Source organism: Podarcis melisellensis, assembly GCF_964234715.1.
Source record: "Podarcis melisellensis genome assembly, chromosome: 4".
NCBI classification, from domain to species: Eukaryota; Metazoa; Chordata; class Lepidosauria; order Squamata; family Lacertidae; genus Podarcis; species Podarcis melisellensis.
Window position 1 is genome coordinate 60,734,889 of NC_138531.1, and position 12,918 is coordinate 60,747,806.

A 12,918-nucleotide genomic window follows, 5' to 3' on the forward strand; every position below is an offset into this window, starting at 1 on the left:
GGCTGGCTAAGGTCACTGTCTTACAAAGAAACTTGCCCAAGTAGTTCAGCCCAAATAGAATCTTCTATTGGATTTGAACTCTCACTGGGCGCAGGATCCCAAGAACTGGAGGGTACTCAAGGCACCATCCAGGCTGAAGCCCCCCCCCCCATCTCACAGCAGCACATTTGAATTATTTTAAGGTAATTGGGGGCTGTAAAGTAAAACAACTCAAAACAGTTTGCAAAAAAGATAAAACAATAATGTAAATGTTTAAGTTATGAATCTTTGACTAAGGTCTGTGAACACATAAGATGTTTATCTATCCATTAGTGTCCAGAAACTAAACCTGTTGCATGGAATGGTCTAGGCTCAGGTTCTTGGTGAGAGGATAGTTACTGAATGAACTGGTGAAACTACTGAAGTTACTCTGTGACTCAGGATAATATATCATGTACCTGATGAAGTACACAATATTCCATAGGCATCTACAGATGAGCTGTTCATTGCATTCACAAAGCTGATAAGGAGGTTAGCTTATAACTTGTTCTCATTGGTTATTTGCTCTGATTTGTTTGCAGGGTGCTCATGCATGTTTCTGTTAGTCATTCATCCATCACACACTTTTCAATGCATTTCCCCATCACTTTTGAAACTGCAGAATTCCGGTTCTTTTTAAAAAAGTGGATTTCTTGTGCTGGGGCAACAGAGCCTTTTAATCTGGTTTAACTGTGCAAACCTAAAGATCCTGTATTTTATTGAATTTATCTCTCAAAATAGCGACGGTCTGGGGGCACCACTCTATAATGATTTTGTAAGTCTTTTTTGTGCCACAGGATTATTTGTTGTCCACATTGCTTAACTCAGACCTAGAAATGTTTTGCAGACTTGTGCACAAATACTGCCAATTTGCAACTTTTCATAAAGTGCAATGGAAAAATAATTGTGAATGAAGTGGCAGCGTGTTTGTAGTAAGCTTGCATAAAGAACATTGCTTGCATTAAAAATTGCACAGCTCTCTTTATTTTCTAGTTCACAGTGAAAAATAAGGCTTTAAAACATGCTTTAAAAACACATAAAATGCTGAAGGCACAAACAGCTGTTTCATCCTACTTTATCATAGAGTCTGCCCACTCTGTGCCAATATCCTTGCTTACAGGGATATTTTGCATAGATTCTATAGCCACTGAGCTATATTTGAATTGTTCCTTGTAAAAAGAAAGGGAGAAGGGGAAAAATAGGGCACAAAGTCCTTGTTGACAGAGCTGGCATTAAAATGCTGGCAAGAATACAAGAGAAGACTCAATCTATACAAGCCATCAGTTCTGGATGATATGCAGCAGGGGATCTTAAGGGAATTAATTAATGAACATTCTTCATCAACTGACAATTATTTTTTGAGGAGACTTCAAGAATCATTGAGGTATTTCTATGAAAACCAAATGTGATAAAAGTAGTATTCTTAGTACTGTCTAATGGTAAAAAGAGAATCTATGAAAATGCCTCATAACATAAAAAGCAGGCATTCTGCTATGCAGTATAGAGAGAATTTATTTTTTATTTAAGATTCTTTATAGATTTCATAGTTTATGTTTACCTCAGAAATAGAGATCAGTAGTTTCTGAAAAATCTATGGTTATGAACAGTGTCTCTTAATTAAAGAAAATACACTTAAAAATGCCATGAGTAACATAAATATTCAGAAATAAATGCTCAAGTAGTAAGTTACGTTTTTAAAAAGAGATAAAGAGTGAAAATGCAAAACAATAAAACAAAACCAATCATTCCAGCATCTGGCTGCCATTTAATATTTAAGCTTTAAATCTTTGGCAGAAGATTTTATAAAGAATGTTTTAAAATTGCTGTAAAAGAAACAAGATCATGTTTCTGTTTATTATCTATGTAAACTGAAACTACCCACCCACCCACAATACCACTTATATTTAACTCCCCGAAACTACATTTCATGAGGAATTTTTGTTTGCCTGTAAACATGCATGCTTTTGATTTCTTTGGGGAATTTATACACATCATTGGATAATTTGATTTTAAGATAATTTCCTGTTAGACATGTAGACATGAGCCTGAACACATGGATTTCAGGAGAGGGGTGTGAGGTGGAGCGTAGAGTGCCAGATTCTTGACATGGTAGTCATTTCCTTGAGTCCTCTGAAAGTCCCTCAGCAGCTGCTTTCAACTAGAGTTGGGAAATCCGTTGAAATGTGCGACAACTGCTCTTTTGGGTACTGCATTTCTCTAAATTATTCTGAAGCATGTCAGACATAATACACACATAGACACAAAAAAAGAGGAACATTTCTACTTGTAAAATACTTAAGGCAGGTGGTTAGGCTACTTATCCATTATCTTGGAGCTAGGTCAAGGAAATCTAAAATATATTTGGACCAATGCTTAAAAAGTGCTGCACTGATTCTTTCTTTCTGAAAGTGCTTCATATAAATTAATATTTGTTTATTTCATTTATATACCACCTTTACCCCCCAAGAAGCCATTTTATCTTCATTAACAGCCCTTTGAGGTAGATTAGACTGAGAGACAGTAACTGTCCCAAGGTCACCAAGTGAGCTTAATGGCTGAGTGGGAATTTGAACCCTGGTCTCCCAAGTCCTAGTCCAACACTCTAACCCCTACACCATAGTTTATAAGTGTTTTTAGATTGTGAAATAGTACCTGTGGTCCAAGGAGCTATTTTTCAGACTCCAAAACAATAAATCTTATTCCAATGAAGAAGGAATTTAAAAATGTAATTTTAAAAAATTTAAATTTAAAAATTTAAAAATTTCTCCCTATTCTCAAAACAACGCTGTAGGGGAGAGCACTTAAGTAGACTTCATACCCATATCACATCACCCACATTTTTAAAAAAATTAAATGCCCATCTTTTGCCCCTCACTTTTTCCTATTTTCTCCTAAATTTCATCTACCTGTTCATAAATTTTCATATTTTATTTTTATATTAAAAGATTCCCATATAAAATTAAAAGATTATGGTTCCACCAGTTCCCACTTTATTTGATGGCATGACCCTGTTGTGAGTCCTGAACGACTAGTCAATGCAGCAACAGAGAAACTATTAGCTGAAGTGATAAAAGCATAAGATGACTGCTGGAGTAGACCCAATTCAAATCCAGCACCACGTTTTTCCCAGTTGCCAACCAGATTCCCCCAGGAAGCCCAGAAGTAGGATATGAAGGCAAGACCCCTCTCATTGTTTCACAGCAATGGATGTTCCGAGGCGTATTGCCCCTGAATCTGGAGATTTCATAAAACTATAATTGATTATATCCAATATTATTCACACTCAGAGTAAACCCATTGATTTTAGTGGACATGATTAACATGGGTACATTAATTTCAGTGGGTCTACTCTGAGTAGCACTTAAAATACAACCTTTGGACAATAGTGATTGATAGGTATATCCTATCAATAGGTATATCTAGAACTCCCTGCCTGCCCCTCCCTGAAAGGAGGCCGCCCTAAAGGGGGCCTAATAATAGGCATCTCCCTCAACCTACATTCTAAACTTACCCTAGTACAGGCCTTGCCTCCTTACGCCCTTACCGGGCTGATTGTGGGGGAAAAGATCTCACTTCTAGTTACAAATGTCTACTTACCACCTGGGGGTTCTTCCCCCGAACTTGGCTCTAAATGGGGCTCGCTAGAAGAGCATCTGCTCTCATGCTATGTTAAGTTTCCTAATACCCCGGCCATAATAGGTGGCGATTTTAACGCCCGTACAGCAGCAAACTGGGACGCGCTGACCAAAGCCAAATGGTGGGTTACTCCAAACCTTGATAATTATGATCTGGATCATATCATGAGGAGAACTTCTAAAGACCACAGAGCAAATGAGGCTGGAGTACTCCTCTATCAAATGGCCATCCGTTTAAATCTGGTCCCCTTAAATGGCACATGTCTCCCTGACATTCCTGGGGATTTTACCCACCTGAGCGTCAAATCAAACAGCGTCCTCGATTACCTGTTGGTCTCCAGGGATCTACTTAAGTGCATTTCCACCTTTAAGATCGAGAATATACAATCTAGTGATCATCTTCCCCTTGTAGCCAAGCTCTCCCTGAACTGGCAGTCGAAGGCCCATAGACATGCGACCCAGATGGTAACCAACGAATCTCTCCAAGTAAGAGGAATCAAATGGTCGGAGACCCAGGCTCAAAGGTACCAAGAATTCTTTCAAAAAGTAATCCTCGGGCCCCATCCTAACATAGGCTCTGCCTCAGACGAGCATAGCATAGTGCTGAAACGCTTCCACCATCATACGACTGATCTTACGTCCTTCTTCAGGTTACCACCCAAAATATTAAATCGAAATGAATATACTTACGGTGCCCCCTGGTATAATTCTCAGTGTAAACAAGCAAGACAGCGCCTCCGTGCTATATATAATGTATATAAGACCTCCGATGCAGCTACTCTGCCAGCTAGTTATGCACAAGCCAAGCTAGCTTACAAACGCACGCAGAAAATTGCCAAACGTGAGTGGCAACACAATCGCTGGCAGGCTTTGATTACTGCTTCAAAATCACACAGATCCAGGGAATTCTGGTCTTTGATCAACAGAAGGGTGAGGAAATACCCAAGGGCAGTCATCCCTGCACCGACATGGGAATTGTTCCTGAAGAAATGCTTCTCACAGGCAGATGCCCCCTCCGACCACCTGACGCACCTGTTTACCCACCTACCTATTTGGCCTCCCACCGATCCGGACGAAATAGCCAAGCTAATAGCGCAGCTGAAACCGGGTAAAGCCCCAGGGCCCGATCTGATCCCTGCTGAAGCCATTAAACTACACCCAAAATGGTGGGCTGGCATCTTGGCCAAAACCTTTGATGCAATCAACGCTTCTGGCCTCATCCCCAAAATATGGAAGGAGGCCATTATAGTACCAATTCATAAAAAAGGTTCTCCAATGGAGCCGGAAAACTACCGTAACATCAGCCTCCTTTCGATCATAGGGAAAATTTATGCCAGCTTCTTGCTGACTAAACTATTGCGATGGGTAGATGAGACTAATCAGATTGGCCACGAACAAGCAGGGTTCAGAATTAAACGCTCTACAACCGATCATGCGATAGTTCTTTACCATCTGGCATGAAAGTACTCCTCTCCCCCCCGGGGCTACCTCTGTGCTGCCTTCTTAGACCTAAAGGCAGCCTTTGACAGCGTTCCTAGAAATATTCTATGGGAGAAACTTGCGAAACAGGGCATTGATAGAAGACTCCTATGGCTTATAAGTCAGCTCCATGAAGGCACCCTTGCTAGAGTGAGACTTACCCCTGCGGGCGATCTCACAAATTCGATACCAATAAACAAGGGAGTGCGCCAAGGATGCATATTGGCTCCCTGTCTATTCAACCTATTCATCAGCGACATGCGAGCACCCCTAGTTAACTCATCTCCAAGTACACACGCGCCTAGACTTGCGGACTATCGCTGCCCACTCCTTTTATATGCGGACGACGCGGTAATTCTATCCTATACACGTGTTGGACTAACCAGAGCTTTGAAGATCTTTGCCACGTATTGTCAGCTCAACCAATTAACCATCAACCATGCTAAATCCAAGATTCTGATTTTCTCCAGAAGCCGGAGATTATACGAATGGAAGCTTGGTGGAGCAAAAATAGAGCAAGTCCTAAAATTTCAATACCTAGGAGTTATTTTTCAACACAACTTGGGGTGGAAAGCTCAAATTCAACACCTACTTAACAAGGCCAAAACTTTGTCATATGCGCTCCTCCGATTCTTTTTTTCGGATGGAGCTTTGCATGTTCCCTCGGCCCTAAAGGTGTTCAAGGCAAAAGTGGTCGCCGTGCTAGCTTATGCTGCCCCGCTTTGGGCCGTGATGACAGATCTTGCTCCTCTCGAGACACTGCAAAATCAATTCCTGCGGCGGCTCCTAATGCTCCCCCTGTGCGTAAGCAACGCAGCCATGCGACTAGAACTGAAGATCGCATCCTTAGAAACTTGCCTGTGGAAGCAAGTCTTCAATTATTGGTTATCATTGTGGCATAGATTACCAAACCACTACCTTGTCCAGTGCTTATGGCGAGATGAATTCGCTAGCCTTTGGACTAGTAGAATTCATGCCAAACTCCTGAGCTATGGAATCTCTCCTTCAGATTCCCTAAAACTAGACCAAATTACTGCTCAAAGACTGATCCGCCAAAGACTGGATGACATCGATCTACAGCGAAATTATATGCTGGGGGGAGGTGTTTGTTCGCCCCAGAACATTGGTATCACTTTAACTTACTGCGTTCCATCATACCTCTCCTCCCTCTCGACTGTTGCCCATAGACTGGCCTTCACCAAAGCGAGGTTCAACGTTTTTCCCTCCAACGTCCTGAGACATAGATTCTCAAAGGGCCAAGCCCCCGCCACGTGTGAATGTGATAAGGAGACGCCGGAGTCGCTCCAGCACATCATGTTCACTTGCCCCCTGTTCAATGTGCCACGGGCAAATCTGTTGGGATCAATCATACAGAAACTAGAGGGTACCCCACCAAAATTCCACCTTGCTCAAATTTTGCAGGATAAGGATACCCATACGACCCTGAATGTGGCTAGGTTCCTGGTCGCTGTCCTTACCCAAAAGCGACGCCAAGGAGCACTACAAACTAACTAAGGCGTCATATGCCATTCCATTTTATAGTATTTTATTGTTACTGTGGTGTTTTAGCGACTGTTTTTTTTTTCCCCATGTGCACAAGCTGTTATTTATGTGTTGTTTTTACCTGTATGGGCCTATGGCCGTAATAAATATTGTTGTTGTTGTCTCTTAAATCATCAAAAATAAGAGTTATTCAGTTAACAATTTATTTATTGGTGTAACATATTGTGTTAAGGGTTTTCAATCTTTACCTGACCTCCAAAATGCTTGGAAGTTGCAGCTGTTAATTGCTACATCCTTAACAGATATGGTTAGTTTCACCACATTCTTGGAGCTAGTTACCTGTCGGTGGTAGAGTGTTGAGTCAAAGTCCCATATTTGTCTGTTCACTGGAATAAACATGTGCAACAGAACTATAATGCTTCTGAAGCTACCATTCCACGTTACAAGCACCCCACCAAGTCCAATTGGGGCAGAGGAAATACACAGTATGTGTCAAAACTCATTCATGCTTAACTCATTCAAAATATGTCGTTTCATATCCTTTCTACTCCAAATTCAGCATGGAGCATCCTCAAACGTTCCTTTCTTAACCTGCCAAGTTTCATTTCAATCCAATGAAGCATTTTCTAACGATCAGCCATAGAACCTACTGCCCCTATTTCTCATTATAAGGGCACAGTGCAATTCAGTCAGCTGCAGCTAACCATATAAATCAGAATAAGGCCCAAACTACACATGACCATTTGCAGACAACATGATGGGTTGGCGTTGCTTATTTGACCTCTCACAGGTGAGTCGCCGCTGCTTACCTGGAATGGTGATGAGGTGGTCACAGTGCAAGTGCACCGGCTGAGTCAGGCTTGTACTCCTGCACTACAAGCCTAACTGGCGGATGTCAGGCTTAATCCTCCCTACCCCCTTGCCCCACCCCCTTCTGGTAAATTGCAGCAATTCACCTGCCAGGAGCTCAGGTAAGCATCTCTGCCCATCACACCATCTGCTATGGCATGTTATGCTTAATGCGTGGTATGCAGCTGTTTCTTGTTTTTCTTTAATTAATTACAGTCATTATTTGGTGGATCATAGTGCGAAGGGAGAGGAAGTTTATCCCTTCACTTTCCACCTGTGATTCTGCTAAAATCAGGTTCTCACATGCAAATAAGTTAAAAAGTTTCTATTGACGCCAGTGGGAACTTTTCTTCTTTTTCTTTTTAAGCCTTAACACCATAAAGGCGAGTGATTTTCATGGAGGAGGATTTGGCTGTGAAAGAAAGGCATAATCCTTGTTTCCCAATTTGATGGACCCAGTAACAATCCTTCCCCTCTCCCAGTGGCTGCAATTAATTAAAGAAAAGCAGAAGAGGTATGAATGAATGAGGAGTTTAAAATCTAAAGAAGAGTTTCATGTTACTCTAAGCAGATACAAGTTTGCTAGCAACAGCCTTATCAAGCTCACAAGAAATTATTTGTTCTGTAGAACAGCTTTTAAAAATTCATACATAGTCTCTGCATTAATTTCTGTAAATGAGGCTGTAAGGATTGAAGTGAAATAGAAGGGAATCAAATAACACATGGAGGTGACTTGAAGAAGGTGGGATGGTGACAAAAATAACAGACCTGAGATAATGGATTTTATGCACTCAGTATACATTAAGCCTATATAAAGCAATGTAAGTAGGCAGTGAAATATCAGGAAACAATTCCTAACAACCGTGTCTAAGGGGCTGTAGTGTACAATAACCTCTCCTGGGAAAGCATGGAGGGAGATCCTATCACTTGAATTATTCATAACAATAACAAAAACGAACATTTGCAAAAGAGCGTATAAGAAACAATCTTAACTTTATAGAGTGTGCGCACAAATGGATCCAATATGCTTTTCCTGTCTGTGATACGTATGACATTGTGGCCCCGAGGGATTATGTCTGTTTTCCTGAAGGTGACTTGTTATTTCTTTCTTATAATTAAAAAGTTGTGTTTTGTTGCACAGAAATATGGTATGTACTCTGAAAAATAATGAGACACTGGGAACCATTGGATTGCCTGGTAAGTGTGTCCTACAAAAATACTCTTCCAAGTCTATTCCTATTCTACAAGGCAATATAGAAATATAGAAGATACTCCCTGGTCAGAGCACTTTAACATATATTCTATCCAGATTTATGTCACCACATCTAGGAAAATAGCTAGAAAAGAAGAAGAAAAAATCTTCAAGCAAAAAGGAGTATGCCAGGCTATATACTTTATAAAAAACACTAAAAGTATAATGGTGGTGTCTAAATTTAAGTGTGATGAGCAGTGCAAAAACAAATGTAAAATGTAAAAAGGACAGGAAAAAACCCTAATTTCACATGCAAGGTGGGCACGAGCGTAAGGGAAACTGGTCTATATCTGTAACAGTAAAGTAGGGATTTATGCATCCCTCCAATTATTAGAGGGAATGATGGAGAGAAAAATATTTTGAATCACTACAAAATCCAGAAATATATCTAGAATACACACAAAATACTATTTATAAAAAAATATAGATCTATAGTGCAGCTAGACCAGCTTTTCCCAGCCTGGTGCCCTCCAGGTATTTTGAACTACAACTCCCATCATCCCTGACCATCAGCCATGCTGATGAAACTTGTAGTTCTAACATCTGGAGGGCACCAGGTTGGAGAAGCCTGATCTAGAGTACACAGTTTGTAGTTGTAAAAAGGAAGTGTACAAGCAAGCACAGATATGCCCATTTTGGATAATAATTTTTCAGTTCTGCTGTTCTTTGAAAGATGAAAAGTAAAATGCCATTTTGAAGTTATATTTCTGCATTAAAACATCCTTTAATTAGATCGACATATACTTAAAAGAGTTTTCAGATCACACAATTAGGTTCCCCTGTAAAGTTTTCTCCATGCTCCTATTAGTTTACATTTTCCTCACACTCTCAGGCTTGCACTCATAGCAATGTCATATAAAGACAGCTGACCACTTTTGGTGACAGAGGCAATTGTGGGAGAGCTGGGCAGCATCAAGAGTTCCTTTCCATGCAGCCTGTTGACTCCGTCATCGGCCTCAGCTGGTCGCAGGGGTCAACAGGATTTCCTGCTGAAATCTAAAATTGAATTGGGCTCTGGGGATGGACCAAGTGAAGCGAGTCTTAACTTGGATCTGCCTCTACAGAATTTAAACTTCTGTTGGGAGCAAGCAGGACAGTCGGCATCAGACCTTCCCTGTGGCAGTGCCTGTGTATGACCTTGCTGCGGAATAAATCCGTTGCCATATTTGGAGCCAGGGAGGAATCTGCGCCTGTCTGGGGTTTTTGCTTTCCTCATAGTTTAAGCTAGACCCACCCCTTATCTAGGTTCAAATTTCAAGGTGTCTCAGTAAAGGGGTCCAGGGGGAGGCTAACAGGCCATAGAATTCCCCAGACGGTTACCTGGTGGGATTGCCCTATTTGATTTGCATGATAAGGAGATTCTTAATCCGGAATCAACCCTGATGGAATAATCAGCCAGCAGTTGGGCTACTTGATCCAGAATACATACCCAGTGCCTGTGCCAAAGTCTAGTGATATCTGTAATCAACAATGTTGTGGCCATTTCGATCCGAAGCTGCTGTCATGTCATTTCATGCCTCCTATTCCAGCCCCCTGGTGGCCCCAGGCTTACTGAGCCTGGGCCCACAAATACATGTGAGAGAATAAGACAAACTATAATAATATATCACTATGTCTATAACAGAATTGTAGCTGCATCTGGCTGGTATTGATCACCGCTCAGCGCCACAATTCACCTAATTGGTATACAAATTAATCCAACACGAATCCATTCAATATTCCAGGCCCCATAAAGGCGTGAATATATTTTTCATGTTAGAATTTTCTAGGAAACTGTGATTGATACAGTGTTCTAGTTAAATTCTAGAAATATGGTATTTTAACAGACATTAAGATAATCGGGCTTTGTTTCCTTAGTTAAGAATGAAATTCCACACTGTACAAAGGCCCTCCATGCTGTGACATTGTTTTGATGCCAATATAAGTCAAGGTACATAAAATTTTAATAGAAGATTTTGCTTCAGATATATTGTAGAACTGATGCCTTCAGTGTTATATAATGGCCTATCACATTTCATAATGATGCTCCATGTTTAAGCAGCTTATAAAGGATGTATGAATACTATAAACAGCTTATAAAGAATTAATACATGAATATTAGAATGAATCAATTATAGATTGTTACAGACTCCAACAGGTTGTTCACACTTTGATTTATAACATACTGTACTGATGTGCTTACAACTGCCTATAACTCAATAACACACAGTGGTCATAGCTGTTACATGCTTATAACAGCTATTAATCTTTTCTTGGCCCTTTATAAACTATTTATAAGCAGAACTTTAATATAAAGTGCAACCTAGATGTTCACCTCCATCATTAGTCACTAGTGTAGGCTCCTTCTGGCATATGCTGAAACTTCTGGATGTAGGTATGTAGCCCTAACATTTTATTTTAAAAGCTGCTCTTTAATTTTCCAAATCAGTGTTTGACACAGTTGCATTGTAAGCTGGAAGTTCAAGCTTGCACATTGAAAATTTTGCACCCAAATCTTTCCACATTGCTTAATATCTGTATGAATATGTGAAATTGCATTATGCTGTGTCAGGTCACAGGGCCATTTAGCTCAGTGCTATCTACTCAGACTGGCAGCAGCTCTCCAAGGTGCTTAAGCAATAGTCTTCTATGACATTTTTTTTTTAAAACCCCATACAATTCTATTTCAAAATTAAGTTAAAAGTACAAGCAATCAAAAGGGAGCATGAACACAACACAAGGGCACTGATGAAACAAAGAAGGAAACTTCAAAGCACACTAATGATCATGGAGATTGAACATGGTACCTGTTGCATACAAACCATGTTCTACTAGTAAACTATAACTTAATGATGCGAACAGGCTTCCTTTCCCTAAAACACATTTTCAGGTTGGGAGTATACACTGAAATTCTTTTCTGGTGCTGCCATTTTTTCCAGGTGTTAACACAGTGGAATAGTGGAGATGTGCAATCTCATGCTACATAAAAGCTTGTGTACCTACTCCACAAATGCCCGAATATTCATTTCAGGAGAACAGCAGTGTCTGTCAGTCTACCCTTAACCCAATGCAGAGGCAAATAGATGGGAAATTAGGCTGTGGAGTGACGTTGGTGTGTTTTAATATTTGTAATGCTTCCAATATTTCAAGGTTCAGTAGCTATAAAATAGCAATTAAGCATCCTGAGCTCACACTTCGTTATCATGCTAAATAACAGTATATGGTCCTAAGATTTTATTTCACAAGCCCTTTCCTTTCTTCATCTACCCCTTGTTTTCTGTCTTACTTCCTCTTTTGTGGAAAGCGTAGATTACAACTGAACCAGGCAAACCATACCTTGCGCGAATCATTGCTTGCTTGAAAATTGGAACTGTAGACCACAATTGAACTATAATTTCCACCTTGGGTTTTTAAGCATTTTTTGGTTTCAATAGTTTGCCCAGTTTAGATTTACCAGCAAACTATGGTTTGCTATGAAAGGAAAGACAGTATTTGCCTGTGTGATGGGAGAGAGAAAACACAATTAACTTTCCTATGATTCATTCAAGTGGCTGGGTGTTATTTCTAAACTGAAACACATAAAATGAGGTTTTAGTGTTGAAAATAGCCTTTAGTCTCCCTTTAAATCTTCTGTCTAATTTTGGTAGATATCCAACAGTGCTTAATTTCTACCAAAATGTATTCCCTCTGTGATATCATATGCTGATAAGATGTGGTATTAATCTTCCTATACAGCAATTGCTTAAAAATAACATATCTGACGTGGAAAATATTCTCATGATGATTAGATTGCCCTGTATCCAAAACTTCCAGTTTAGTGTATCTAGTTAGCAAATAGTTCCAAGTCAGATTATTAAAGTAACTGCTAAAATGTACTGAATGCAATTATACAGCAGTTAAAATCAATTCCTCAAAACACCACACACACTTACATTTCTAGGGCTGATCCACTTTGATTGTAGTATAGGATATATATTTATTTAGATTAAGTTGTTATGCTATTGAGAATGACACATGTACTTAGCTAAAGTGTAGCTTTAAAAGGTACTTAATATAATAGCTGATTCCAATACCATTACATTTAGAGATGCCAATACATATTCTTGACTAACTTGACAGTACCAGTCAAACATTTTGAAAGGAATATATAACCCAACAGATACAGATCTATCTCAGCTTGTCCAATATAATCTGTAGCAAAAC

General features: G+C 39.9%; 1 long non-coding RNA gene across 3 annotated transcripts in view; it reads left to right on the plus strand.

Annotated features, from left to right (window-relative positions):
* The first annotated feature begins 241 nt into the window (after nt 1–241).
* Nucleotides 242–12,918, plus strand: part of LOC309368110 — a 123,452-nt gene continuing 110,775 nt past the window's right edge. For all 3 annotated transcript variants that reach the window (XR_014167544.1, XR_014167545.1, XR_014167546.1), the window contains exons 1-2: nt 242–1,402; nt 8,626–8,681. This is a non-coding gene — a long non-coding RNA (uncharacterized lncRNA). The remainder of the gene's footprint in view (nt 1,403–8,625; nt 8,682–12,918) is intronic.